Source organism: Eptatretus burgeri, chromosome 3 (assembly GCF_056783735.1).
Source record: "Eptatretus burgeri isolate ZD-2024b chromosome 3, Ebu_testis_v1, whole genome shotgun sequence".
NCBI classification, from domain to species: Eukaryota; Metazoa; Chordata; class Myxini; order Myxiniformes; family Myxinidae; genus Eptatretus; species Eptatretus burgeri.
In genome coordinates, this window is record NC_140963.1 from 8,103,641 (window position 1) to 8,129,572 (window position 25,932).

At 45.6% G+C, this 25,932-nt stretch overlaps 1 pseudogene; it reads right to left on the minus strand.

The window, feature by feature from the left end:
• Positions 1-18,644: 18,644 nt before the first annotated feature.
• On the minus strand, positions 18,645-25,532 carry LOC147029365 (uncharacterized; annotated as a pseudogene).
• Between the last annotated feature and the right edge of the window lie 400 nt (positions 25,533-25,932).

A 25,932-nucleotide genomic window follows, 5' to 3' on the forward strand; every position in this document is an offset into this window, starting at 1 on the left:
ACAGATTTGATTAAACGCCACCAGGATTTTGAGGAGGGAGAGAGGTTTGAGAGTTCAGACTTCAGATGAGAAAGATGTTGTTTTCTGGCTCTCCTGAGGGCAGCTACACACTTGTTCCGAGCTTTGTGGAAAGAACTGAGATTGCCCTCAGTTGGGTTTGCTTTCCATGAGGCAAAGGCAAGTTGTTTCAGGACAACTGCCTCGCCACAAGCTTCAGTAAACCAAGGGCGGGAGGAAGGGTAAGACAACTGAACACGAGAGGGGATAAATCTGTGCATGAGGGAGAGCAAGTTTCTTTGAAAGAATTCCCAGGATGAGTTGATGTTTGAGAAAGTAGTGATAGGAGACCAGTCTGTAAGTTTGATGGCTGCTCGGAGACCCTGCCAGTCGGCTTGAGTGAAATGCCAGACTCGACGGCGGTGAGGTGGTTCTCTGATAACAGCCAGAGAGATGTCCACTTTAACAAGGACGTGGTCAGAAGAACCAATTGGAGCGAAGGAAGAGCAGCAGATATTGTCAGGGAAAGTTTTTTTTTTTCCGAGTTTTTGGCTCGGAGCCAGAGAATTATTCCCCCAAAAAGAGGCCCCACCTTTACATGACCTCTGACCTTTGACCTGCGTCGCTCTTCCTCCACTCCAAAGCGTGGGGAAGTCAGACGGGAAAAACAGGCGGGATAAGCCCACCGATCATCCTTGTTGGTTTTTGTTTCTTCCTCCGCGGAGATCGTAACCGCACGGAGCCTGTTGAATGGTGAGTGGCGAAGATGTGGTAGCGTAGATGGTGGAGGTGACGTGGTTGCAGTGTGGTTGGCGCTGTGATGGGGATGGCGTGGTTGTTGAAATGTTGTGCGTTTTAAATAAAAGATATAAAAAGAAAAACGCCGAACTCAAAGGATCGCAGCCCGAATGGATCACATAAATTCCCTCTATACAACGGGTTTGGCTAACTACACATGTACTTAGAGATATCTCACCTACGGGTCCTTTATGGTGTAATGCGAATTTCCACAGCCGTAACAATATTATATTCCTTATCTGAACTCAACCCCTGATTTTGCTAATGTCATGAACAAACTTTGGTACATCACGGGTGATGAAGGTTGTGGAGAAGTTTCATCAAAATCGTGTCTGTACATTCAGAGAAGAATTTGCAAACATTTGTGGATTGTCGGACGACACGCCATCCCATAAGCTCTCTGGAACTACGTTCCACATGAGATAACATGACACAAAGAAAGAGACTCACTTGCACAAGGAATGCTGCAGATGAGGAGACAAGAGGTAGAGTTTATAGTCCAGCGGTGCAACCCCAATAAGACCCCCTTGCTGTTTGTGTGGCCTCTTTAATATTACCTCGCAAGTACTGTTGAATAGGACAGCGGTCTTCATGGTTATCACCAAAGGCACAGCACATTGTCCACTGGAACATACTTCCTGCTAAGGCTCGAGGATAGTTTGTAATTGGATACTATTCCTGGTTTAGTGTGCACACACAAACAAACCAGACCATTCAGTTGAGGGCAATGTGATAGCAGGGAGCAGGACTATGCTCACACCTCCTTAAAAATCCTCTTTCGTGAGAAAAGAAATCACATGAAGTCATTTGTGGTGGATTCATATTTTATTCCTCATTACATTCTCATCCAAAGTTTTCAAGTCAGTGTGCAAAATTGTCCAACCAGCTCCCACAAAACACTCAAACAACAACATTTAATGTAGTCCAGAATTTTCTTGTTAAAGATAGCTTTCCGTGCTGACGTTACTTTTGTTTTATTACTCCATAATGAGCAGCAGAATTTGTTTAAAAAAAAAGCAAGAGTCAGCAAACAATCCACGTCAGCAAATGCAGTTTACATCAGCAAAACAAGAGTGTAGTTTGACTTTACATTTTCCCCTTCGAGTTTCTGCTACGGTGGAGCAATTTCCACCTTTTCCCTCCTATATATATTCCAAAGGTACTCATAGACTTCAAGATATACTTTGGGATTTTCATGGGAATTTACATTGATCACTTCTTCATTCAGGCTACTCAATCATTCGTGTGGAATCATAACAGTGAGAAAGGAGAATTTTGATGTCGTATGTTATCTGAGTGAACCTTGCACATGATGATGGATAATCCTTCAGTAATGACAATATTTTACATACCAAGTACGAATTGGAGGAAATTTTTTTACTATTCTTCATGGATGACATTATTTTACTCCGTATTAATTAGAGGAAGTTTTGTACTCCACGTGGATATGATAGACATACGATTTTGTAACCAAAAGAGACTGCTACGTTTTGATGATTTAATAAGAGGAGCGATGAAAACATGTTTGATGTATTCAGCATTTCATGAAAGATATTAATAATGCCTCCGTCAAGTTTCGTACGAGGTTTCTCCACGCACATCGGTCTTCCATGTCCCTTGGTAACTCTACTTCAGCCTTGTGTCCCTTTCCAATTGAGCTGGTCGATAAGTAAGAGCTGGTCAACTAATTAATGCTGGTCTATGATAATATCAATTTCATGGTTGCTTCGAGAACAGTATCGAACAAATGCAAGCCTGCGCTCTTTTAAAGTTTCAGAAACCCGTAGTAGATTACCATCTTCTTCTCCTCCTTTGTCTTGAAAGAGGGTGAGGTACAAAAGCACCAAGCTTCTCCCTTCCTTGACCATGATACTTCTCCACTTCCCTCTGTCCTCAGCACCAGACATCCCCCACTCCCTTTCTGATTTAACTCCAAACACAATCCTCCCATCTCAACCAAGGTATAACCTCTTGGAAAACCATATAGACCTTTATTAATGAAATGTTGTTTCCAACTAATGTTTAATGCTGCTTGAAGAAGTCCAGTGTAACATACATCTCTTCCACTTCAGTGAGTGTCCAAGACTCGGCTCCATAAATGAGGTCCAGGCATTCAAGGGGGAACTGAGTGCTTCTCCTCATTTGGAAAGCCGTAACCCTGGCGCTGAAATCGAGAGGACTGGAGCCCGAGCGGTGGGAGGTTACCCTACTCGACGCTCTGAATTCCATTTCTCCAATGAGGAGAAGCACTCAGTTCCCCCTTGAATGCCTGGACCTGAGGCCGCGGGTACAGATAACTCCATGCACCGGCGAGTTTCTAAGCAACCATGAATACCGATTAGCACTGCCAATCGTGGCAGGGTTACATTACCCCGCGTGATACCTTACCTGTGGGTGGCGGAACCAAGGTTGTCTCATGGAATTGAATTGGAATTGAAGACCGAATGAAAAGTCCGACGCAACACATCTTGTCCCATTTACTCACAAGACATAAAGGAAGGTCTAACTGAATGGATACAATGAAATAACTGCCCCAGGACTGCTGTATGTTGGGTGCCATTGCGTTTGGACAGTGCCTGCTTCGCAGAGCCACAACAACACTCTTGACTGTTGCTTTGAAGAATTGTATTTTGAGATTTTGTGGCAATTCTGATTTCCATGTTTTATCCATACTTATAGAAATAGCATTCAGTCTCAGCATGCACCTATTGCTCCTTCCTTCCTTCCCTCCGTCCATCCCTCCATCTGTCAATCCGTCCGTGTGATGAGATGTCTATGATATACAAACTATTGGAATGTATCTTTTGACCTTTTAGAGGTTGGACTGCTGAGAGCACTTCGACCTTTGAAGACCCTCTAAGACCCTGAGGATGCAAAAGAGCCCAAAGTGCCAGAAGACCCCAAAAGGCCCCTAAGACCCCAAAGTCCCAAAAGGCCCCCAAAAACCCTCAAAAGACACCAAAGAGCCCAAAAGACTCCAAAGCTTCCCTCACAATCCTCCCTCCCAGAGCAACCATCACATTCTTCCCCCTCCAACCTTCCTTCTCACCTTTCTGAAAAACTCCCCCCTCACGCTTCTCCCTCAATTCTCCCATCTCACCCTTCTTCCTCCAATCTTCACCCTCACTCCCCCTTCACAAAGTTGCCCCCTCTCAAGGCCCTGTCACACCTTGACGATTTAGCCAGCGTATGCCGACGTATGAAAAATTTGTCTAAAACGCTGGCACACGTCGAATACGTATGGGTATGTTTTGTATACGATAAGAGCACACTGGCATACGTCGAAGTACACCGAGTTGTTAGACAAATTTTCCATGCTTGAAATTTTTCGACATATGCCAGCGTATGACTCACACGTTCCGCATAACGCTGGCCATAAGTTGAAGGCACGTTACGTGATCGTCGACACACGTTACTTGTAAGTTACTCATAAGTCGAAACACATCGAGGTAATGGTTAGCTTCAGTGTTCCAGACTCCCTGATTTTTTTTCTTCTTCGGTATGACGGTGATGTTGACACTTCGATTTCTAGTGCAGTTATAATATAATATAATTAATAGGCTGCCACTCAACGATTTATATCATAACCGCACTAGAAATCTAAGTGTCAACATCACCGCCATACCGAAGGAAAAAAAAAACCAGGGAGTCTAGAGCACTGACGCTAACCATTACCTTGACGCGTTTCGACTTATGAGTAACTTATAAGTAACGTGTGTCGACGTGTGTCAATGATCGCGTAATGTGCCTACAACTTATGGCCAGCATTATGCGGAACGTGCGCCATACGTCGAAATATTTTCAACATGCTGAAAATTTGTAGACGTACTTGGCGTACTATGGCGTACACCAGCGTGCTTTGGCGTGCTCTTAACGTATACAAAACTTACCCATAACGTATTCGACATGTGCCAGCGTATTCGGCAAATTTTTCATACGTCGGCATACGCTGGTTAAAACGTCAAGGTGTGACAGCGGCTTGACACTTCGATGTCGAGTGCGGTTATTATTTGAATCGTCGAGCTGCAGCCTATTAATAGCCTACGCCATGTGATCGTTGGCGATACGCTGCTGCGCGCTATCGTTGGGGATAGGTTGTGAATGCCGACAACACGCTCAGCATTCGTTGATATAAGTTATCTGTATGTTATTGAAACGTTATGTGTAGGTGACTAATACGTTATGCATATGTCCAACTCGTTATGAATACGTCCAAAACTGGAAAAAAAAACATCAATAGTTCAGCGTACGGCAGCGTTTTACATACATTTTGATAGCTTGCCAGACACTGGCTAAAACGTCAAGGAGTGACAGCCCCTTACATCCACAAAGCTGCCTCTTACCCCTGCCCTCTCTCTTCCATCTCATCCCTCCATCTCCTCCAATCTTCAACTTCCCTCTGCCCCATCTCCCATTACTCCCCACTATCCCTCATCCAATCACCACCGAGCTTTTTCTCCTCCTCATCTGGCCCTCTCCCCTATCTCTTCTGTCATCCCCAAAACTCTGCCAACATCTTTCCCTCCCTCCCCCCCTCCCTCTCCTCCCTCCCTCCCTCTCCTCCCTCCTCTTACCTTCCCCCGTCACCTGCACTCAAAGCCTCCTCCCCTCCATCTTTCTTAACAGTGTGGACCTCAAACATCTGGTGCTCTCACTTAAACCTGACAGATCTTTCCAAACAGGTTGCTACTGAGAAACCAGACATAATCTGCTTAACAGAAACTTTTCTCCTTCAAGATGTCTCTGACTCCCTAGTTTCTCTCCCTGGTTACTCTCTCCTCCGGTATGACAGACCTGAGCCTCGTCCTGGCGGCGGAGTTGCTCTCTTCATCAAAAACACTATTCCTCACTCTCCATGCACTGCCCTCACTCCTCCACACCCCCAGGAACACTTCTGCCTACGGCTTCCCCTCCTCTCCCACCTCATGTTTATATGTGTAATGAACCGTCACCAAACAGTGATGACTCCATTTACACCTCGCTCTCCGAAAACAATGCCCATCTTCTATCCTCTCATCCCAACTCTCCCGTCCTCGTATGTGGTGACTTCAATTGTCATCATGTCAGTTGTCTGGGTGTGGGTACCTCACCTGCCATGGCTCTTCAGCAAAAGACTTCAGTGACTCATTGGGACTGACACAATCCGTCAACTTCCCGACCCGGATCTCAACCAATGGTACTCCATCTCTTCTGGATCTGATTTTGACCAATTTCACAGAAAATATCTGCTGTTCTTACTCTGCTCCATTTGGTTCATCTGACCACATGCTTGTCAAAGTGGACATCGCTCTCGCTGTTATGAGAGAAGCACCTCAGCGCCATTGTGTCTGGCATTTCACTCAGGCAAGGCTGACTGGCAAGGACTTCAAGCAGCCATCAAACCTCGAGACTGGTCTCCCTTCTCCACTTTCTCCGACATCAACTCATCCTCAGAATTCTTTCAAAGAAATTTCTCTCTCGCATGCACAGACTTATCCCATCTCGTCTTCAGTTGTTCTTCCCTTCTTCCAACCCATGGTACAGTGAAGCTTGTGACGAGTCTGTTATCGTGAAACAACTTGCCTTCACCTCAGGCAAGGCAAATCTAACTGAAGGCAAACTCAGATTGTTCCACAAAGCTCGGAACAAGTGTGTGTTCCCCAAGGAGAGCCAGGAAATAACATCTTTCTAATCTCAAATCTGGACTCTCAAACCTGTCTCCCTCCTCCAAATCCTGGTAGCATCTAGCGAAGTCTGTTTCTGGTGTATGTTCCTCCTCCATCCTCTCCCTTACCTCAAATGGCCGCACTGCTTACACGGCACGTGAAAAGGCTGAATGCCTGACCTCTATGTTGTCATCTAAATCTTGTGTTCGGAATCCATCGATTTCTGTACCCACCTGAGCCAGTCACACCCAGCTGTTCCTGGACTCTGTGTTCTTTTCTCCTAACAAGGTGGAGAGTTTGCTGTCAAACCTCGACTCAGATTCTGCAACCAGTCCAGACGGCATCAGCCGTCGTGTCCGAAAAATCTGCTCCTCTGCTCTTGCTCACCCTCTCTCTGTTCTATTCACCCTCTCATTTGCTCGAGATCATCTGCCATCTGCATGGAAATTAGCAAACATTACTGACCCGCATAAAACGTGCAAAAACAGATCCTTGTAATGACAGACCAATCAGCCTTCTCCCAATCATGAGCAAAGTTATGAAATCCATCATCGCTTCCGACATTAAATCCTTCCTTTTCACCAATGGCTTGATTTCCGATCATCAATTTGGATTCAGACGAAGTCACTTTACCCTGGACTTGCTGCTCCTGCTTTCCCAACAATGGTTGGAAGTCTTCATTGCCAGATATGAGATTAGAGCCATATCCCAAGATATAATATGTGCTTTTGACACATTCTGGCACCCTGCCTTGCTCACCAAACTCTCTTCCCATGGTATCCAAGGGAATCTCCATTCATGGCTCACAGACTTCCTCTCCTGTCACAGTCAACCTTTGGCCCCTCATGGAATTCTCTCATATCCTCTTCCTGTCCAGGCTGGAGTTCCTCAAGGCAGTGTTCTGGGCCCAGTGCCTTTTCTGGTTTTATCAATGATCTCTCTGACTCTCTGGAAAATCCTCTTTATCTCTTTGTTGATGACTCCACACTCTGCCGCACCATCTGTCACCCCTCAGATCGGCAAGCAGCAGCCTCTTCACTCTCTGCAGGTCTGGATAAAACTACAAGCTGGTCAAACACATAGAACATGTCTTTCAATCCTGTAAAATCTCACACTCTCACGATGTCTCTCTGAAAGTACCATGTGGAACCCCCCTACCCCCCCACCCGCCATTCTACATTCTCAACAATCCTCTTGAAGAAGTCCTTTCATAAAAAAAAATTTGAGCCTCACTATCTGCCATGATCTTTCCTGATCATGAAAGCCACATTTGCAACCTGGCCTTCAAAGCCATCAGCCAACTGGGCATCCTCAATCGTGCAAAGTCCTTCCTTGGCACAACTGAGCTCCTGACCAAGTACAAAGCTTTCATCCGCAGCTTGATGGAGTCATGCTCTCCGTTCTGGGCTGGTGCACCGGCCTCTCTCCTTTGTCGGCCTAACGCAGTGGAATCTTAGGCATTTAAGATGATTGGTATCTCCCACGATGAGGCTGAAACCTTGGGTCTCTCACTCTCTCACTGCAGGCAGGTCACTGCTCTTTCTGTCTTCTACCGTCTCCTCTCTGGCCTAGCTCCCCCCCACCCCCGCTCTCTCTGTGATATGTCCCCTCCATATTTCCCCAGGGCGCTCAAGGTCCAACAGCAACCCCCTTCTGGTAAAACTACCAAAATCAAGAATCACTGCTCACCTTCACTCTTTCATTCCTCTTTTTTCCTGCCTTTGGAACAAACTCCCACACACTTTTCAATCCCACTCTTCCCTCCAGCCATTGGAACCATATGAGAGAATAGGAAACAACAACAACAACAACAACAACAACAACAACAACAACAACACAATACCCTGTCAATTTGGAATCTGTGTGGTTGGCTATGACCCTTTTGCTTCCGTTTTTTTTTTTTGCTTCTGGTTTTTTTTTGTTTCCAGTTTTTGTCATGGGGAATGATGCATGCCGGGAGATAAAGGCATCGTCGGAGACATGAAAGACCCAAATATCAGACATGGTGTATATTTCCTCCACTGATTTTAATAAAGATATCTCCCGCATCATCAAAAAATAATTTTTAATCGTGATTTACATTATTTGATCGCCGATCCCGAATCCAGGCCGAAGTAACCGGAAATTGCGTATACAGTTGTGAACAAGTTATACGTAAAGTCAGAAGCGAATGTGAGAAGAATAGTACGTTCGCTTCTTGTTTTTATTTTTTTAGATGAGATCCTATTCTCGGCGGTGTCGTTGTTGTTGTTGTGAAGGTAATGTTGAGGTAATATTAATTTTTTTAGATGAGATCCTGTTCTAGGCGGTGTAGTTGTCCTTGTAAAAGTAATGTTGAGGTAATATTAATTTTGTTAGATGAGATCCTGTTCTAGGCGGTGTAGTTGTTGTTGCGAAGGTCATGTTGAGATAATATTAATTTTTTTAGATGAGATCCTGTTTTAGACGGTGTAGTTGTCGTTGTGAAGTTAATGTTGAGGTAATTTTTTTTCAGATGTGATCCTGTTCTCGGCAGTGGAGTTGTTGTTGTGAAGGTAATGTTGAGGTATAATGTTGAGGTAATATTTATTTTTTTAGATCAGATCCTGTTCTAGGTGGTGTAGTTGTCGTTGTGAAGGTAATGTTGAGGATTTTTGTTTTTTCAGATGAGATCCTGTTCTAGGCGGTGTAGTTGTCGTTGTGAAGGTAATGTTGAGGGTTTTTTTTTTTCAGATGAGATCCTGTTCTCGGCGGTGTAGTTGTCGTTGTGAAGGTAATGTTGAGGTAATATTAATTTTTTTAGATGAGATCCTGTTCTAGGCGGTGTAGTTGTCCTTGTAAAAGTAATGTTGAGGTAATATTAATTTTGTTAGATGAGATCCTGTTCTAGGCGGTGTAGTTGTTGTTGCGAAGGTCATGTTGAGATAGTATTAATTTTTTTAGATGAGATCCTGTTTTAGACGGTGTAGTTGGCGTTGTGAAGTTAATGTTGAGGTAATTTTTTTTCAGATGTGATCCTGTTCTCGGCAGTGGAGTTGTTGTTGTGAAGGTAATGTTGAGGTATAATGTTGAGGTAATATTAATTTTTTTAGATCAGATCCTGTTCTAGGTGGTGTAGTTGTCGTTGTGAAGGTAATGTTGAGGGTTTTTTTTTTTCAGATGAGATCCTGTTCTCGGCGGTGTAGTTGTTGTTGTGAAGGTAATGTTGAGGTGTAATGTTGAGGTAATTTTTTTTCCGATGAGATCCTGTTCTCGGCGGTGTAGTTGTTGTTGTGAAGGTAATGTTGAGGTAATTTTTTTTCGATGAAATCCTGTTCTAGGCAGTGTAGTTGTCTTTGTGAAGGTAATGTTGAGGTTTTTTTTCACATGAGATCCTGTTCTAGGCCGTGTAGTTGTTGTTGTGAATGTAATGTTGAGATATAATGTTGAGGTAATTGTAGTGAATGCGAGGAAAAAACCTTCGGAGTGTAAGGCTTTATTTCACTTGATTGAAGCCGATTCTACAGACACATAAAAGATACATGTGCAGCGAGGAATATATGTGCAGTCGATCACCGCAAAATAAATCAGCAATTAGCCAGCATAAGCACGGAGTCCGGTACACCCTCAATTCTCACCATTCAACGAGCACCAAGTGAACCACCGCCGTAAATGACAATGCCCCAGGGACAATCCCACCGACCGCGCGGCATCACGGTTTTATCTGACCGCGCGACACGTGATCATGCGTCACATCCTTTAATCCATCACATTCTCCCCCTCTTTAAAATGTAACTGGAGGCTCAACTCACGCACCATGATGACTTCAACGTTATAGGTGTATACATTTCAAGCAGTGCGAACCATTTAAACTACAGAAGCATACATTTCAAGCAGTGAGGATTATTTTGAGTTATAGGAGCATGGTAAGGTGCCATCGAGGGATGCCGATAATCCCCTTTACAGATCGAGTCGGCGAGGGGGTTTTATCCGTCGACCTCTCCGGGAGTAAATGGTGGTTTCACTTGAGGGAGGCTTCCGATCCTCTTGGGGAGCCTCGACTCGTGCCGGGGATGACTCCTCGCTCGCTCTCGGGTGGAATGCGGTTGCTCTGTCGCCACCATTCTCGGGTGGAGTTCCTGGGGGGAAAACACCTGGGGAGGGAATGTCAGAGGGAGGAGTACCAGATGGAGGAGTACCTGCAGGAGGAGTACCTGCGGGAGCCAGATGGCGAACTGACACAGTGGTCTCCCTGCCATCAGGAAGTCTAACATGAGCATACTCAGGATTAGCATCGATGAGTTCGACCTTCTCCACCATCGGTTCATACTTGCTTTGTCGTACCGGGTGCTTCATGAACACTGTTCCGGGATAGGTTAGCCAGTTGGGCACCGATTGGCTGTCAATATCACGTCATTGGTGAGTAAACATTCGTTTACAGAGAGCAAAGAGCAAACAGAGCAAAGAGCGTATGGAATTCAGAGCGTCGAGTAGGGTAACCTCCCACCGCTCGGGCTCCAGTCCTCTCGATTTCAGCACCAGGGTTACGGCTTTCCAAATGACTCCATTATACCGTTCCACCTGCCCATTACCCTGTGGGTTGTAACCCGTCGTTCGACTAGTTGCTATGCCGTGTTCATATAGGAACTGTTTGAGCTAGACCGACATGAAACACGACCCTCTGTCTGAATGTATGTACGACGGTTTCCCAAACATGGCAAAGAGGTCAGAGAGACATTTCACGACAGTGCCTGAGGTCATATCCGAGCACGGGAATGCGAATGGGAACCTTGAGTATTCATCAACAATCGTGAGTATGTATCTGTTGTCTGTCTCAGTCGGCAGGGGCCCTTTGAAGTCAATATTTAGTCTCTCGAAGGGTGAAGTGGCCTTGATCAATCTGCCAGAAGCGGCGTCATAGAATCTGGGTTTTAGTTCAGCACAAACTGGGCAAGAAGCACTTACTTGTTTGATCTCATCGATAGAATAGGGAAGGTTTTGTCTGTGCACGAAATGTGCCATTCTGGTTACTCCTGGGTGGCACAGAGACACATGGAGGTCTTGCAAAGCCCGACCGATTGTCGCCAAACAGTGGACCCGAGAGAAGGAGTCTGCAGCAGGGTTTTCCTTCCCGGGCCGATAAACAATGTCATGACTATAACAGGATAGATCTATCCGCCATCTCATTATTTTCTCGTTCTTAATTTTCCCGTTATTTTTCCCATCAAACATGAAGCAACAGATCGCTGGTCCGTGACGAGTGTGAAGTGGTTGCCCAGTAAATAATGTCTCCATTTATGTAGGGCTTCGACAATAGCGTACGCTTCCTTCTCTATCACCGAGTGTCTCTGCTCGCTTCCTGAGAGAGTTCTCTAGAAGAACGCGACGGGTCGTCCGGACTGATTGAGCGTCGCGGCGATCGCGTGATTGGAAGCATCCGTTTCCACCACGAACGGCTCCGTGCTATCGATCAATAATACCACGGAATTACTGATATCATCTTTGAGGCTGTGGAAAGCCTTTACAACAGCGGCATCTGGCGGGAAGTTTTTGCAATGCACCAGGGGATGTATTTTTTCGGAGTATTGGGGGAAACATCTAGCGTAGTAAGCGAACATTCCGATCACTCGACGCATTGTCTGCAGGTCATGAGGTGGGGGTAGCTCACGAAGTGGGCGCAATCGTTCAGGATCGGGCTTTATCGTGCCGTCGGCTATTGTGTAGCCGAGAAGATCAATTGACTTTGCCGAGAATACGCATTTGTCGTAGTTGAGAGTCAGATTATATTTCCTAGCAATGCTCAAGAATCTGTCCAGATTCATATCATGTTCCCCCCGATCCTTACCGCACACCGTAACATTGTCCACGTAAACAAAAGTGTCTTTGAGGTTTTCATCCGAGATGATGTCGTCCATAACTCGTTGGAAGCAAGCCACTCCATTAGTGACACCGAACGGAATCCTCCTAAATTGATAGAGGTGTCTACCTGCCTCGAACGCGGTGTAAGGTTTGTCTTCCTCTCGAATGGGAATTTGATGATAGGCGCTTCGCAAATCGATGGTGCTGAATATTTTTTAATTGGCCAGGCATTCGAGCATCTCGTCTATGCGCGGCAAAGGGTAGGCATCGAGATGGGTGAAGTGATTGACCGTTTGTGAGTAATCGACAACCATTCGTTTCTTGTGGTTCTGGTTGGTGGTGACCAACACCTGCGCGCGCCATGGCGAATCGCTCGGTTCTATAATTCCTTCTTCCAGTAATCGCTTGGTCTCAGAAGCGATGAAGTTCATATCGGCGGTGGTGTATCGTCGCGATTTGATCGCTATCGGTTTACAGTCCGGCGACAAGTTAGCAAACAGCAGGGGGGACGATACCTCTGTGGTGGTCAGAGCATTTAGAATTAGACGAGGTTTGCTTCCTCCAAAGGGTATTTCGACGCTCGTGTGCTGCTTGAGGACATTATGACCCAGAATTACATCTGCGCATAAATCACGAAGCACCAGTACCCTTACATCCCGATGCGTGTAGCCTTTTACGTCCAACTCAACATTGCAGTACCCTCGTACATGAGACTGTAGTGATGTGGAGGCCATGCATACCGTATTGTCTGTCGGGTGGATCTTCCATCTCCTGCTCTTTGCTAGTGAGCTGTTGACGAAACTTTCAGAGCTACCGGTATCAATCAGAGCCTCAGCCATATGCCCGTTAATTCATACGTTGATGATAACTTTGGATAGATTCCCCGGTGAAGCTGCTGTTACTTTATTTTGTGAGTAGAGAGCCGCAGAAGTGGGTTTATTTCTTCTAAGAGTAGACTTGCATACCATGGCATAATGCACTTTCTTGTCACAGTTCATGCATGTGGCATCCCTGGTGGGGCATTTGTTATGGGGGTGTCTTTTATACCCACAAAAGAAACATTTACCAACCGAAGTAGTTGCTGAGGAGTTTGACGAGGTCTGGGTATCCGATTCCTCGGGTTTATCTCCATCCTCAGTGTCGGAGGTGTCCCGGGGGGTTCTTTGAGTTTCAGCCGTAGCAGCGTTCATTAGCAACACCAGTGTCCCATATGACTCAGATTGCTGCTGAGCCGTATCCATAGCTCGGGCCTGGTCAGCTACCATTTCAAGAGTGGGTTGTGCTTTTTCCAGTAAGCGTTGCTGAATGGGGGCTGACCAGAGCCCCTGGATGAACGCCTCTGGGGTCGCTTCATCTCGATGTTCCTCGGCGGTTACAGCCCGGAAACTGCAGTCTTTGCCCAACTGCCTCAGAGCTTGCAGGAACTGATCGATTGTCTCCCCGGTTGCTTGCCTGCGTGTGTTGAGAAGATGTCGTATGTATACCTCGTTCTTGCACTTCACGTAGAGCGCCCGCAGCACGTCGATCGCTGCGTCGTAGGTGTCACACTCCGAGAAGAGCCTGAATACGCTGGGCGAGACATGGTTTACAAGTGCGGCCAGTTTGTCGGCTCCCTCTTCAATGATGGTCAGATAGTGTGAGAAGGAACGGAACCAATGCGACCACTTCATTTCCGAGTCAGTAGCGTTGGGGTCCGCATCGAACCTCTCCGGCTTGTAGATCTTGTCCATAGTCGGTTGAGGTAGCCGAAGGAATCAAGTGAAATAAATTGTAGTGAATGCGAGGAAAAAACCTTCGGAGTGTAAGGCTTTTTTAACTTGATTGAAGCCGATTCTACAGACACATAAAGGAATACATGTGCAGCGAGGAATACATGTGCAGCAAGGAATACATGTGCAGCAAGGAATACACGTGCAGTCGATCACCGCAAAATAAATCAGCAATTAGCCAGCATAAGCACGAAGTCCGGTCCACCCTCAATTCTCACCATTCAACGAGCACCAAGTGAACCACCATCGTAAATGACAATGCACCAGGGAGAATCCCACCGACCGCGCGGCATCACGGTTTTATGTGACCGCGCGACACGTGATCGCGCGTGACATCCTTTAATCCATCACAGTAATATTTATTTTTTCAGATGAGATCCTGTTCTAGGTGGTGTAGTTGTCGTTGTGAAGGTAATGTTGAGGATTTTTTTTTTCAGATGAGATCCTGTTCTTGGCGTTGTAGTTGTTGTTGTGAAGGTAATGTTGAGGTAATTTTTTTTTTCGATGAGATCCTGTTCTCGGCGTTGTAGTTGTTGTTGTGAAGGTAATGTTGAGGTATGATGTTGAGATAATATTAATTTTTTTAGATGAGATCCTGTTCTCGGCGGTGTAGTTGTTGTTGTGAAGGTAATCTTAAGGTAATATTTATTTTTTCATCGCAAAAAGACTTTAATTTGATATATTTAAGAAGCGAATGTAAGAAGAATTCTACGTTCACTTCTCGGCTTTGCCGATTCCATATTAATTCAACAGCCAAGTGGGATCTGAACTATCTGAACTCAGGATCTCTAAGATTCCAAGCCCACCACCTGACCATTAAGCCAACACCAGGCACGACAGAGAAATGTTGTATCATTTGCCTTTAATACAAAATCCAACATTGAGAAAAAGTTTGATAGGTTCATCATGAAGAAGATGATAAGTGCTAAATTAAGACTTGGGCTTAGAAATTCGAAAAAACTTCTGGGCTTCAATGTTAAGACTGAAGAGCTTTTCGCTGATGAATTTCATAAAGCAATAATCACAAAGTTTAAGAGAAGGAAGGTTTATTCCAAAGGAGTTGATTACATTTGGTCCCCTGACTTAATTGAACTCAATAATGACAAGGGAAACAAATATACTTTAACTGTTATTGATTTGAGGAGTAGATATGCTTGGGTTGTTTCTTTGAAAAACAAAAGAGGTAATACTCTTACCTTCCAGCAGATATTTAATAAAAGTAAGAGAAAACCTCATAAATTGTGGACTGATTAGGGCACAGAGTTCTCCAACAAAACATTTTTGAATTTTCTTAAAGATAATTGTATTACATTATACAGCACCTTTAATGAAGGAAAGGCAGTTCTGATTGTACGCTTCAATCGCACTTTGAAAGAGAGACTATACAAAAAATTTACAGAACTCGGACATCAGAAATGGGTATCTTTAATGCAGGACATTTTAGATAATTACAACAATGTAGGCCATGGGCCAGATATGGTCCATGTGCACCCCCCCACACCCCTTCGACCCAATATTTTTCTGAAGCCTTTGGGTCCCCTGAACATGAATTCAACTGGTAACAGTGAATAAACTGGGACCCACTATCCATTTTCCAACCATATCTGACGGTACCCTCAAAATGTCAACTTTTCTTCAGTTTCACACATAAAAAATCCCCTGATTGATAAGATGTCTGCAGTTGCCCAATAAGCATTAATATTAACAAATTATATATCAAATGAAAGATTATCACATGTAGATTTTCAAAATAGAGTCATCTGTCAAATTTAATAGCGGTATGTTTGTCCCAAGAAGTGATGAAGAGGAGTACCTTGCCTTTCCTTTTAAAAACTCAGATTCAACTCAGATTTCTGAAATAATAACGTATATTCATGCTCATTTTACCTGAAACAAACAAATAAATATTGCTATGATATCACAAATTTTACTACCTTTCAATTGATACCAAAATTGTCCCACACTAACGAAAGATGTACCAGGTATTACGTCTTAAACATAAGTTCATCACTGTTGCAACACCCAACATGTAGTCACCAGTAAGACGTAAAACTGAGAAAATATTCCTTACTTCACATAAAGAATATAAATAACAAGTTTATTTAAGAAAAACAATTGAAACTTATTATGTCATGTTCACAAAATATCATTGTGCATGGATTACACATAATATTCATTATCGCTGTCATCATCACTCTCCAATGCCTGCTCTATATCATCAAATGCATCCATATCTGAATCCTCATCAGAGTCAGTGTCGTCAGGTGTGACTTCAGCAATGTCAGCCAGTTGCCGTGGGAGGACATCTCCTTCATACCCCAGAGGATCAAGGTTACCATCCTTTTCCTCCCAACCATGTCCCTGACTGGCCTACGGAATCTCTGGTTGTGGAATATGTGCGGTCTTCCAAATCCGTACTTGGTGGTTTACTCTCCGAATGTGCTGGGTAAGAGCTCACTTACAAGGTGGTAAGTTAGCCATATCCACATTCCCTGAAGGCACAAGAAGACTTTGCCTGGCACAGAGCTCATTTATACGAATGAGTCACAGATCATCAACTTTTGACACCTTTGACGCTCTACCGTACATGGCACACGTGAAGGTGTCCAACTCATCAATGAGCTCATCAGGAATATCCCAAGCATCGCCCAGTTTCTCCAGAGTCGAGATATATTTTGGAAAGCGCAGAAGAATTTTCACAGGTTTAAGTTTGCCAATTCCTCGGAAGGCACTAGTGGTGTCACAGCCACTATAAGCATGGAGTGCCATGAGAGCTGTGCACTTTTCCTGGCCAAAGTCTGTAGCTAGTTCACTGACATTTACCATCCTTTGCTTGTTGCCTTTGCCTGTGTCAAACAGGACAGTTGTACCATGAACAGAGGTAGCATAGTGTAATAGGATGAAAAATACATCTGAGTCTGGACTTTTCACTCAGCCAAATTGATAGTTTCTGAGTCTAGCATACTGAACATACAGTATCATATGAGAGTCAGTTTCTTCCTGGGTTGATTTCAGCAGTGGTAGCTCCTCTCTAATTGTTGTTTGGCCATCAGCAGATGTGAGCAAATATGCGATGTCCTCACATACAAAGATCACTCGCCTTCCATGCAACCTTGATGCATAGTTATCACCACTCCAGAGCCTAAGCAGAAGTTTTATGAGCTCTATCTTGTTCTCATCATTTGACAGGAACAATTTCCAATCAGGTGGTCTCTTCGTGGCTTCACCTGTAAGTAAAAGCTTTTCTCCACAGCCCCGACGTCGCCTCTCCATCGACTTTACTGAATCAGGCAAATATTGATCAGTGCTAAATACCACATCTCCTGTTTTTCCAATGATGTCAAACACTTTGTAAGAGATCTGACTAAAATTACTTGGTATTTATTTCAGGTAATTGAAGCAAGCATTGCCATCATACAGAGTCAATGTTTCATTGGTTGGTGGTGCATCAGCATCATAACAATCCTTGATCAGGTTTTGAAACCTGAACCTATGAAACCTTTGCTTTGTCAGTCTTAGCAAGATGTCCATCAGCTGTAGCGATGCCGTATGGTACGGGAGTTAATTGTTGTCAACAGTTCTTTCATATCGATTTGTAAGCCCTGGTTTTGTGACTTTACAAAGAATTGAAAGGCTACATTAACCTGTTGCTTGTACTGTTGTTGTTCGTCTTTCGGCTGCTCCCATTAGGGGTCGCCACAGCGGATCATCCGTTATGATCCGCATACTGATTTGGCATAGGTCTTATGCCGGATGCCCTTCCTGACGCAACCCTGGTCGCCTCTTACGACACAGGGAGAAGGATTGGGTTTCGCCATGATTCCAGGCTGCCCCACACCCTCTCATAGCACGGCCCAGCACAGAGCTCCTGTCCTCAAGCGATCCTCCAACCCAAGCCAAACACTTTGTGTTTACAGGCGCACGCCACAGGCATAGCCGGATTACAGGTGCACGCCACTACACCCGGTATATTACCCTGTTGCTTGTACTGTATGACCTTATTCTTGGTTGTCTTCATCTTAGATACCTTGTTCATGTTACTCAGAGTTTTGAGGGTCAGTCTCTTCACAGGCTCAAAGAAATCTTTACTATTCTTCAATCGAGCTTCAATAAATTCATCCCGTGCTTTTTCACCAACAGCTTCAGCCTTTAGAACATCGTCTGAAACAGCATCAGATGCAGCACTTCCTCATGAGAGTATCAACAATTGATCATTTGTCTCAATATTGAAAGGATTAAGAAAACTTCCTATGGCATCTTTGGCCCTTTTCACAAACTTCTCTCCTTTTTGACCTCTGTCGGACGTGTATCACGATGTTTTGTTCCCTCTCCACTGTCCAACATGTGAGCTATTCCAATGTGTTGTCCTAACCCATCTCTGGTAGGCCTGGTATTTGGTGAGTAGTCCAGATGTACCTGCTGCACTGGTTCCAGCACCACCATGTGACTTCGCGTGCCTCATGAAGGTCTCCTCCATGGTTTTATCCACCGCACAACGATTGCCAGGGATAAAGGAGCGTGCGACACTGATAGCTCCTCTCTTGATCAGTGATACTGCCCCTGGGTGTGAGTTGACTTTATTTGCTATGAACACAGAGAAATATGTCAGATACCTTGCTTAGTTCTGTCCAGCGAAACTGAAGAAGAGAGACGTCATGCGACTGATGGATGCAGCATACAAAAGAAAGTTGTTTGTCTTTATGGCTTCAAGGTGTGATAGAATTAAACAGACATGGTCCATGTATGACAACCAGAGCTGGGCAGTCTTCCCCAAACGTCCATTTGCGACTCCTTTTTTGAATTCCGCATACTGCTCTATGAATTGGACAATGGAATTGTCCATTAAAACAGCATTCAAAGTATCTTGGCTTCGGGAATCTACTAGGGCACGTAGCTTATCTGATGATTCATCAGAGAAAGATGAGAGCAGATCATCAGTGCTTTTATCTTCGAGGTACTCCTCCATGAGCAATCTTTCAAGACATTCCAACATAATCTTGTGACAATGTAGGGCTCTGTCGGAGTGCTTCCAGGACATCACACCACCCAAAGATCCTCCACTGATTAGTCCTGCTTCTAGGAGAACATCTGCTAACCCAGACCCAACCATCTTTTTGGCAATCATCTTCATATAAAGGCCCAGTCACACCTTGACGTTTTAGCCAGCTTATGCCAATTTTTTGAAAATTTGTCGAAAACGCTGGTACACGTCGAATACGTTTTGGGTAAGTTTTGATAACATTGAGAACACGCTGAAAAACACTGCCTTATGTCGTTGTACGCTGGCTTTTAACGTTGTACTTTTCGGTTGTCCTCAAATTTTCCATGCTTGAAATTTTAAGACGTATGCCAGTGTATGACTCACACCTTCCGCATAACGCTGGCCATAAGTTGTAGGCACGTCACGCGATCGTTGACACGCGTCAACACACGTTACTTGTAAGTTACTCATAAGTCGAAACACGTCGAGGTAATGTTTAGCGTACCCGAAACTTATTTCTAACCTATGAGTAACGTGTTGTACTCACGTTACGCGATCGGTGACACACATTGACACACGTTACTTGTAAGGTGCTCATAAGTCGAAACACATCAAGGTAATGGTTGGCGTCAGTGTTCCGGACTCCCTGGTTTTATTTATTTATTTATTTTCTTCCTTCCTTCGGTATGATGGTAATTTTGACACTTCGATTTCCAGTGCGGTTATAATATAATATAATTAATAGGCTGCCGCTCAACGATTTAAATCATAACCGCACTGTACACTGAACACCGTCATACCGAAGAAAAAAAAACCGGGAGTCTGGAACACTGATGCTAACCATAACATTGACGTGTTTCGACTTATGAGCACCTTTCAAGTAACGTGTGTCGACGTGTGTCAACGATCGCATATCGTGCGTACAACTTATTCCCATCGCATGCGGAGCGTGTATCATACGGCAAATACGTCGTGAAATTTTCAACATGTTTAAAATTACAAGACATACTCCACTTACTACGACGTATGATAGCGTACTTTAGCGTTCTATTCACGCATACCAAACTTACCCATACCGTATTCGACGTGCGCCAACGTTTTAGACGCATGTTTCAGAGGTCAGCATACGCTGGCAAGATCGCCAAGGTGTGACTGCGATGTTGACACTTCCATTTCTGCAGCGCTTATGATTTGAATCGTTGTGCGGCAGCCTTTTCATAACCTCCGCCACCTCATCGTCAGCGATGCGTGCAGCGCGCTATGCATAAGTTAGACTATCGTTGGACATAGGTTGTGAAGGCCGACAACAGGTTCAGCATTCGTTGGTATAAGTTATCTATAACACAACAAAACGTTCTGTGTCCATTACTAATATGTTGTGCATAAGACAAAGTCGTTATGAATTCGTCCGAATCTTTAAAAAAAAAACATCAAAAGTTCAACGGAAGCCAGCGTTTTACATGCATTTTAATACGTTGCCATTGCTGGTTAAAACGTCAAGGTGAGACTGGGCCTTAAGCGCATACGAGGTGGAATGTGCCAATTAGAATTATGTCGCTCTCATACTTGTCTGGTGAGTTCCATACTAATGGGTAGGCCTTCATGCAAACTCCCAAGTCAAATGTAATAATGACATAAGGCTGTCCAACTTCTCTGGCAGCCTCTTCAGCAGCACACAAGCATTCTTGTACAGTTTTGAACTCCGTTATGGGATGGTTAATGACTGGATAATTGTGGTGTATTGGCAGGGAGCGTTGAGGGGGCGTGGAGGAGTTGTGATGGTAGTCACGTGTCTGCAAGGCATATAGCTGTTCGCGTCCGCTAGAGGCTCGTAGTAGTGTACATCCGGACACGCAATAAACAGAGTTACGGCAACCCTCACGACTCTACGTGCCTCACTGCTCTCCGGACATTACATTGGCGGTGAGGCTTTTTCGGATCGACGTGTGCAGAGTGCCTGTTTTCCTTGGCATTGACTTTGAGTTGGTGCCGGGACAATTAGATTGTCGGGCACGCAGAGCGCCGGGAGAATCAGCGAAGCTCGTGCGGGATGAGTTCGACCACCTGGCGAGAAGCCCAGGGAAGCGCATCGCGAGTTTCGCCGCACGGGTGAGACATCTCGCCGTCGCCTGTGAATTCACGTCGAGTGAACGGCAGGCCGGGCTCCAAAATCGTTTTATTTCTGGTTTGCAAGCCTCGGAAATGGTTTCTGCAATGCCACGGCTAAAGGACGAGGACATTACATTCAACTCAGAAGCGGCGTCGGCTGTCGCACAGACTCTGAGGGATGTCCGGAGCCTCGATGGCCAGAGCACAACAGGTGATCCGGAGGTCTGCGCGGTGTACCAAGTGCCCATGGCCGCACGCACAGTCTTCGGTGCGGGTCGTGACCGAACGTTGCAACGCGGTCAGTCGGACGGTGGTCTGAACACTCAGGGACATCTACGGTGTGTGTGCCAAGTGTCATGGGCCATCATAACGGTCATGGATGGCAGTGTGCGAAGCGACCCCAACGTCCCAGGTCGAGACCTACAGCCGGAATGATGTTTTGTGCATGACGTACACTTTTACGTCCCGGTTTGAGTCCTGCAGCCTGTGCGAGGTTTTGTGGCTGGAACGCCGATCGTGTTTTGAGTTGAGACCGGAGCAGCCGTGTCGATCATAAGCGAGCGCACCGCTCGTGCACTCCCTGGTCTACGTCTTTTCAGGTATACCCTCGCATTGCACACGTATACCGGCGAAGCGCTACCAGCAGTTGGCAGGGCACACGTCTTGGTCACCCATCAAGGTCGGCGGGTCGCGCTCTCGCTGTTCATGGTGCGAGGGGAGGGGCTAGCCCTTTTGGGTCGGAGCTGGTTGGCCCGCATTCAACTAGACGGGACGGCGCCAGCCAGTAGCCTTGGACGTCCCGTGCTGAGCCGATTAGAGTATCGGTGGGAGGAGGTTCCTGTTTCGGAGTTCGTACCTCCAGGTGCACCTGTGTCTCCTTCGGGCCCCGTACCTCCGTTTGGGCCCTGGCCTCCCTCGAGACCCGAGGGCGAGGTCCCGGCGGCAGGAGCCGCGGCGATGCAACATGGGTTTTCGTTCATTGCTTCCTGCAACTATGATATACGGTTCCGGAGCAACGGGGAGCATGCTAGCTGTGACGGGCCCTCGCGCTTGCGCTGCGCTCAGGATACAGTGCACACCCGTGTCGTTCAGGCGATTTCAGCGGGGGATTGGAGCGAGCCAGTCGCATTCAAGAAGTTCACGGAACGCGACCATCGACGGTGTCCTCTTCGACGTTCAGATGGGGACCTGCACGCAAGTTGCCTTAACGTCGTGACAACCAAGAGGTGTGCGCGCAGCGTGGTTCATGATTTGTTGATTGTTGTGTGTTTGATTCTCGTGGCACGAGTGATTCAGCTTGGCGTTATAAACGCAAATGCCGACAGTCCGCGTGTGAGCAAAATGTATTTGATTGGGATCAATGCTTTCTTTGATGTGAAGAACTTGCGGACTATCGTTGTGAATAAAGAGGTCTTCCCAATCCCGATCTTCGATGACAGTCCACAGTTCGCTGCAACCTCGTGTTAACATTATACTGTGGGAACGCGCTGTACATAAAGAGAAGTTTGTCTCTGCGCAGACGATGTTTTTGCTGTTGTATGACCCTGATATGTATCCAGTCAACGCTGTTCGTCTGTATGGACATGCGTTGAGGTCTCGGCTGGAGTTGCTGCGACCAAAGGGGTCGGTGGCAGGGGCGGTGTTGCGCCCGGCGTTGGTGCGCGGTTTTGGTGTTGGACGGCTGGTAATAGAGCCGGCTAATTGTCTGGTTCAAGTCGATGGCGAGGAGCCGGAGCCGGTTCGCTGTTCAGTGTCACCCCCACCCCTGATATCGTGAAGGTCAGCCGCGCTGGCGCCTGCGGGGCTTGCAGACTCGGGGTGTTTGCCTGATTCGGTCCTGTCTGAGGGAGGTGTGCCAACTTGTCGACTGGGGGCATTTGATAGTGCCGGGGGAGGTTCGTTTAGGGTGTCACCTCGACCTCGCCGGGAGGCGTGTAAGCATGGGCCGCCTGGGGGCGCTTCTACAGTCTGCTGCATTTGGAGTGCAACTCACTCGCACCGTGCGGATGAAGCACGTTTTTCTTTTGGGCCGTCTCATCTGGGTTTGACTCACAGCCGACCATCACCCCAGGGTTACATCTAGTGACGTGGTGCTGGGAGGATTTCACATGGTTAATGTCGTTTTGTTCCTCTTTGCTTTTTATGTCGTAGTATGCTTTGACAATTATGCTTCTCATTGTAATTGTCTTTTTATAATCATACTTTTAGGAGGGAGGAGTGTGGTGTATTGGCAGGGAGCATTGAGGGGGCATGGAGGAGTTGTGATGGTAGTCACGTGTCTGCAGGGCATATAGCTGTTCGCGTCCGCTAGAGGGTCGTAGTAGTGTACATCCGGACACGCAATAAACAGAGTTACGGCAACCCTCACGACTCTACGTGCCTCACTGCTCTCCGGACATTACAATAATAATCTATAGTTGTCAGCTTTTTTGGAGTCTCGCCTCTCTCTGAGATGAAACCTGACCTGCCAGGAACCTGTGGTTTGTTCTTTGTCAACATCCTAATGATCATCCAAATCATTTCCTCTTTAGTAGAGTGCTCCATTGCTTCTCCAGAATCTGGATAAAGTAGTTGATTAACTTTCAGATTGGGACTCTGTCTTTTGGTGATATAGCAGTCACGAAGTATAACTGTGTCTGTCAGATGGAGAGACTGCCTTTTACCCTTCTCTTGAGAAGGCATCTCTGGGCATTTTTCAACATCATCACCATCAACTTCTTGAAGCATGATTCCATGGGCAGTGTGGACTGACCCTTTACCTGTGAGGTCATTTATTAGTGAAGTAAAGTTGTCAAATTCCGAGTGGAATACAGCGGGCCCAGACGGTGACCTGATGATCTGACTGGATAGCTGTGTTAATAACTGCATCACTGCCTCCGCTCGTGGTGTCTCCAGTTCCAGCGTAAATGAAATTCTCTCACAATGCCCCAACCTGATCAAAAAATTCACGAGCTTCTCACTCCTGTAAATATGTCGTAGAGAAACACACATGGGGATATGTTTTGAGAGTTTCCAAGATCCATTGGTAGCAGCGCGACAAATCTCTTGCCCTATGGATTGAACAAGTCTCTGGATTCGAGGGGTAGTGGGTGTTGCCTTTCCAGTAAAAATGTAGCACAGGAGCTGTTGGAGAACATCTGGGATGACATCTTCCAGTGCCATTAGATCAGAGGGACTTGGTGGCCATTTAGGATCCAGTGCCTTCGAGAAACAATCTAAAATGGACTGTCGTAATTGTGTACCTGTGGTCTCAGTCATATCCATTGATGCCAACTCGAAGGCATGCTTCACTGCTGTATGGGTATCGATGTCTGAGCTGGACAAAATGTATGATTGGAACTTTCCCATGTCACAGAATGATAGCTTGTCTTAAAATGGTTCATGACTTTCAAGTTTGTGTTTAAGCTTGTGGCTCCGATAGTCTGGATTACGGTGTTCACTGTCTTCTAGGATGTCAATGTATATTTTTCTCAAATCAAACAGCTTCAAAATTTTCAGATTTTGTAATACATCTTTCTGTACAATCTTACCTCCAGCTTCAAATGCCTTCTTATGAGCTGCTTCTAAATTTATCTGATAAATTTTTGCTTCTTGATTTGTACTTTGCCATTTCTCTGCTTTCTGCATGTATTGCATGCGGCAGTTCTTGTGGTATTTCGCCTCACAAGTAAAGAGATCATGCCCCCTGATTCTTGTTAGAAGTTTATCATCAGTTTAGTTCTCTGCCATCTCAAGCACTGACTTCCATCCATCATATTCAAACTGGCTGAGGTCCTGGCTAGTCCAGCTACCTTTAACTTTAATCTTTTTCCGATTCTCTGAACCACAGAAAATACCGTCAGGGTTGAATATAATCTTGTTACTTGAACTTCTGCGGCTCATGCGCTGTTGTGTAACATTTGTGGTCTGTGATGAACTTGCAGTACGTTTAAGCATGTGAAGGTTCATTGTGAAACGTTTATAACACTGCCAGTGAAAGCCATGATGCTCTCCTATCACATCAGGGATCAGGTCACATGCTTCCTTCATCATGTGGCAAGATGATGGAGGTTGAGCCAGTCGCATTTCTTTCACCTCCTGCAGTTTGGCCAGTTTCTTTTCTCCATCCTTATCTTCTGACAGCAAGTGTAATTCACCATATTTCAAACCCTTGATATGAACAATGCACACAGGAACTACAGGAGGTTCCCCACTTGTACGTTTTCGTTTTGCTGGTGGCTCTTCCATCATGTCACTTCAATCAGGACACGTCACCTGGAAATAAATATTGATACGTAAATGCATGTAGCATAGATCATATCAGTCAGGGGGTTTTTCATGTGTGAAACTGATGGAGAGTTAACATTTTGAGGGTACCATCAGATATGGTTGGAAAATGGATAGTGAGTCCCAGTTTATTCACTGTTGCCAGTTGAATTCATGCTCAGGGGACCCTAAGGCTTCAGAAAAATATGGGGTCGAAGGGTTGTGGGGGGGGGGGGAGGGTGCACGTGGACCATATCTGGCCCATGGCCTAATACAGTTCCTTCCAAAACAAAATCAAAACCATCAGAAACATTTTGGTCTTTGGGGTTACATGGTCATTTGGGGTCTTTTGGTTCTATTGGGGTCTTTGGGATCTTTTGTTGTCTTTTGGGACTTTGGGATATTTTCAGTGTTTGGGTCTTTTGGGGTCTATTGAGTGTTTTGCGTCTTTTGAAACTTTGTGGTCTTTGGTTTTTTGCGGTCTTTTGGGGTTTTTTGATCTTTGGGGTCTCTTGGGACTGGAGTCTTTGGGGTCTTTTGGGTCTTTTGTCTTCTCTTTGGGACTTTGTGG